Source organism: Cynara cardunculus, unplaced genomic scaffold, assembly GCF_001531365.2.
Source record: "Cynara cardunculus var. scolymus isolate 2C unplaced genomic scaffold, CcrdV1 Un_Scaffold_1147, whole genome shotgun sequence".
NCBI classification, from domain to species: Eukaryota; Viridiplantae; Streptophyta; class Magnoliopsida; order Asterales; family Asteraceae; genus Cynara; species Cynara cardunculus.
Window position 1 is genome coordinate 85,087 of NW_020200689.1, and position 5,607 is coordinate 90,693.

The 5,607-nt window shown below is 34.5% G+C and overlaps 1 pseudogene; it reads right to left on the minus strand.

The window, feature by feature from the left end:
- Positions 1 to 1,534: 1,534 nt before the first annotated feature.
- The window catches only part of LOC112502249, an 11,950-nt pseudogene continuing 7,877 nt past the window's right edge, over positions 1,535 to 5,607 (minus strand).

Sequence of the window (5,607 nt, forward strand, 5' to 3'; positions counted from 1 at the left end):
GTATAATACGTCGTCAAGGTTCTGTTTGTAGTCGGAGCTCTGTGTGTAGTTGCCGGAGACACCGCAGAGTGCCGACCAGAAATTATTTTGGGAAGTGGTGAGATGAAGATCGGCGGTTAAGATTGAAAAAACAAACAAAACCCAGATGGCGATGTTCATTTTCGTTGATTTTGGACTGAGCGATCTAGGGTTTTTGAAGTTAAATACGATTGAAATCATATGAATTGGTGATTGGAGTAGGTCAAACTATGGAGAAAAGAGACGAGGTCAAATGGAGGATGAGATGTTCTTGGAGGACTCATACGTATTATTTTCAAATGTAAAATAATCATTTTTTCAAAACACAAGTTGTGAATTCGTGCAATGCTCTAAAGAGATGTGAAGTTTTACTCATTTTATTAGAGAAAATTTAATGATGATATAAATTGCACTTGGTCTTTACATATTAATACAATTTGAATAAATAAGAGTTATGGTTCCAATTACAATTTATAGATGAAAAAAATTGTATTACAGTTTAAAATTCAATATATATAAACGACTCGACAAATGTATTCGATTTATTGGAAACACATAAGAACTCTTGAATGAAAATGGAAAAGAGATGAAACTCCATTTCCATTGGAAATTGTAAGATCTTTGACGCAAAAAAGGGCATGATCCATCTCATCTTGACTTGGTTCTGTTTTCTCTATTTTTTTTAATAATATCGGGTCGGGTTCTTTTTCTACGCCCGTATCGAATAGAACACGCTGAGCCAAATCTTCTTCATGTAAAACCTGCTTGATTTAGATCGGGAAAATCGTGGTAAAGACAAGATACACTTGGACCAAAAAAACCGTGCTCAAAAATATTTTCTTTTTGGACACAGGTTTTGACGGTAAAATAAAATAAAATGGACTCAAGTAGGGTTTTTTTTAACGTATTAATAGGCTATACTCATGCTACGGGTTGTTTCATGTCATAAATAAACTCGAACGCTCAATAAATTCGTTGGGCAGGCGGATTCATATCTCTTACAACCGGTTTCCCATTAGACCTTAAGTTTATAATAAAACATTATACCTAAAAATGTTACAATAAGTTTTTAGGACGTTTTTATGTTTTTTAATAGGTTTTTTAGAACATTTTTTAAAAATAAATTACAGTATTAAACGTCCAAAAACGTCTTATAGACTTATTAATACTTTGTAGGATACATTATTATTGGTTCTGTAAACTAATTAAATCTTAGTTATGAACCTTTCAATTATAACACTGAATATTAGACCTGGAATCACGTGACACAATTTTTTTATATTTGAAATTTCACAATAAAACGTTGTGAAAGTATAACCTTCACATTGTTTTTCCTGTGAAGTTTCAAGTGTAAAAAGATAGTCTCACGGATCAACGAAAACAGGTTGGTCTCACGTGAACCCAACCCCTGAATAGTTAGACATTTTTTGGTGTCAAACAAATTCATTTTTGTGTAGTGCCTAATGATCAAGATATACATGAATATCGCTTTGCAAGTCCAACGAATAAAATTCAACGAAAAAACGGGTTGGCAATTACGCTCTGAAAGCTAATACTTCAACTACTCGTATACATACGAGAGGCGAATCACTAATTATCAACGACTTCGTTCGACTATCTAGCGAGAAGCGTAGCGGAGCTTGTTACATCAATCGAGGGATGCGCAGTTGCATCACCAGTTGTCGTGGTTTCTTCAAAGACCGCTGCAAATTTAGCGAAGGACAATGGGGGTTCCGATGGCGTCGGAAGGCTCGCGGACCATTCACCTTCGAGCATAAAAACGACAGTTGACATTGTTGGGCGGTCTTGAGGATCTTCTTGGACACATAATAACGCGACATTAATCCATCTAAGAGCTTCAGCAACTGAAAAGTTTTGAATCAAGCGATCATCGATCAAGTGTTCTCCTTTATTTTCGCTCCATAAACGATACGCCTTCAATAATCAAACATAATGAAAGATCGATTAAACTCGCAGTAGAAAACGTGATATGAACTTTAATTGAACGAATATGAGATGAATTGCTTACTGTCGAGAGGAAGTTTTGGGGTCGATTTTGGTAAAAAAACCGGTTGTTTCGTTGTCCAGAAATGATTTCTAACAACAACACACCGAAACTATAAACGTCCGATTTTGTCGAAAATATTCCTTCCATTGCGTACTCCGGTGCCATGTATCCACTATAGCAATCAAGGTTCGTTGTCATTAGAAAAAGGATAGGCATGGCTTTCGAGACAGAAGTTAATTAGACAGAAGTCCTAATATACCGCTTTATAAGACTTAAATTATAGGACCAAAAAATAAAGTGTTCTATCTAAAAGCGTTGTAATAAGTTTATAAAAATATATGATATTTTTGGGCGTCATAACAAGTTTTTATGACATTTTTTTAAAAAAATCTATTGTATTAACTATTTTATAGGATACTATTTGAAAAAATGTCTTACAGAATCGAATACCCTATAAAAAGATGGGTTTATATGACACTTTTTCAAATAGTGTCCTATAAAATTGTTAATGGACGATTTGTGTTAAAAGTGTCCTAAAAATTTGTTAAGACACACAAAAGCGTCTTATAAACTTATTACGACTTTAGATAAAAACGCTTATTTTTTGGACTTATAAAGTAAGTCTCGTAAAACAGTTTATTAGGACGCCTATAGTGAATGTTGTCGTTGTTTTAGCAACGATCCGTTAGAAGTCGGAAAGCTTGGGAACTTACTAAGTTCCGACGATTCTATTGGTGTTAGCTTCCATTTGATTGCCTCCGAAAATCCGAGCAGTGCCAAAATCTGAAATCTTCGAGTTCATCTCGTTGTCTAAAAGAATGTTGCTTGCCTTCATGTCCCGATGAATAATTTTGAGGCGTGAGTCTTCGTGTAGGTATCGTAGTCCCTTTGCAATTCCACTTACGATGTTCGCACGCTTAGCCCAATCCAATTCCTTACACTTGTTAGGATCTGCCGCAATTTGTTAACAATTCGTGTAAAAATCTAAAACAATGAAACATATCTCTAGGAAATGTTTTGCGTTGCGAGAGCGGATACGAACCGAAGAGGAATGTGTCAAGGCTATTGTTAGCCATAAACTCGTAGATGAGAAGCCGTTCGCTTCCTTTTACGCAGTAACCCAGAAGCCGAACTAGATTCTTGTGTTGAAGTTTTATAATCAATTGTACTTCCGTCTTGAACTCTACGATACCTTGCCCTGAGTTCCTAGATAGCCGTTTTACGGCTATTTCTTTTCCATCTTGTAGTTTACCCTGCAAATCAAGTTCGAATTTGTCACAAACACTACTAGAAAACAAGGTATCAGCGACGGAAAGAAAAACTCAGTACCTTCGTTGATCCCTCGCTGATCAGCGAGAGAATTCGCCAAAAACGTAATCCCTGGCAGATCCCTTGCTGATCTGCGAGGGATCTGCGAGGGAAATGTCAGAAATCATTTCTCTTGCTGATCCGTCGCTGATAGCATTACCTAGGAACTTTTGACCGACGGATTATCAACGAGGATCAGCGACGGAACACCCTTTTTGCGACGGATCAGCGAGGGAATTTTCCTTCGCTTATACTCTTCATTTTTGTAGTGAAATCGACATGATTGCAAGTGAAAAAAACGTTTCAAGATTCTGAAACTTTTCCGTTACCTTGTAAACAGGACCAAAACCGCCTTCTCCGAGCTTATTTTCAATTGAAAAATTGTTTGTAGCAACTTGTATAGTACTTAGACCAAAAGAATTCATCTCTCCCGTGTCATCGTCTTCCCTTTCATGCTTACTGCCCTCTCGTGAACCGTCATCGAATCCAACGAGAAACTCGGGTAGCAGTGGACCTATTTCCAAATTAATCGCCACAAAAAATCAGATTTTTGAACACTAAAATCCGTCGCTAATTCGTCACTTTGGTTTCTTTATTACATGCAAGAAATAATGGTTTTAGCAACGCTTTCGTCGATGTTGAAAGTCAGTTTATTTTTATAAACAGTTTAAGGGACGGCATGTCGTTGTAAGATATCGTCGCTAAGGCACGTCACTAAAAACTCACTTTTCTTGTAGACATCTATAATCTGTTTTTTAGATTTCGAACGTGAATTATATTATTATTTCTATAGTTTTTTAAAGGGCAAATTGTATAAAAAAATAATGTACTTTAACTTGATTTTTATTTTGTGTAACTTACTTTTAAAATTTTTATTTTGGTACCTAAGATGTAAAGTTTAAACATTTAAGTACCCGGGCAACCGGTTGAAAACTAATTTTAGATTAAAAAAATCTATGTCACTAACCACGTCAGAAAATAAGACTGAGTTGGATACCACATCATTCGTCATATCAGCATGGTAACTGGTTAATGCTTCAACCGATTATTCGGGTATTTAAATATTTAACAATTTATATCTTAGGTATAAAAATAAAAGTTTTGGAAGTACATCTATACTATATTATAAAGCATTTGACAAAAACTCTTAAAAACCACTTTTTATGCATAAAGTACTGTTTATTAATTCATGTTACTTAAAACTCAAGATTACAAGTAGATTGTGCGTAAGTACAACTTATTAAAGCTCCATATCTGAATTCGTGTAACTAACTACAGATAAACATAATCAAATACAGGATAAACATCTCATTTTAAATATAAAAAATCTAAAAAATAATTAAGATAATCATTGATATCTAACAAAATACGTAATTATTATCTTTAAAAAATGTTATATTATTAAACCAAAAATAGATTATTTCATTATTAAACTTAAATTAAATTATAATAAAACAATAAATTACATAAAAATGAGAACTTTTAAATAGTTAATTTGACATCAAGATTGATATTTTTTTTTCAAATTTTTATGATATTTTCAGATTTATATTTTATTCAAAAATAAAATCATTATTGTTTTTTTTAAAACACATAAAATCGTATTATAACATCGACAAAAACAAAGAATAAAATAGAACATTTAAGTCAAGATTAGTCTTGCTGTATTATACAAGTACTCTTCTAATTACTCAAAATAGGAATCAAGTTAAATTACGTTGCATTTTCATGCAATTTTGCTAAATAATAATATAAATAATTTATTCAAACAAAATCTAACAACAGAGAATATGTTGAATACGGCATGCAAAAGAAAGAAAAAACGAAAGTGGATTTTGTGTTGACCTTTTCTCTTCCTTTTCTGGCGTCGTCGGAAAATCAAGAAGACGATCACCGCCACCATCACCGCCGCCGCCGCCGCTACTATTGGACCAACAATGATTCCTATATTACTATTTTTCGTCTTTTCTGCAAACCCAACAGTTTAGTAGCCCTAACATAATAAGAGTTTCCGAAGGTTTCAATCGTTAAAAACCATAAAAATGACTCGCCTGAAGGTGGTGGATCAGCCGCCGGAAACCATGTCGAGTTGAAGAAAACATAATTTTCGTACCGGATAATACAACTAGGCTTGTAAACCCTAGCTCCCAATCTTCTATCGAAACTTCGAATCTCTCTGGTGGCTCCGGCCAAGCAATCATCACATCCCGTCGCCGTTAAATCAGGAGTACACTGCATCATCCCATAGATGGTTGATAATCCCGGTGCCGTTA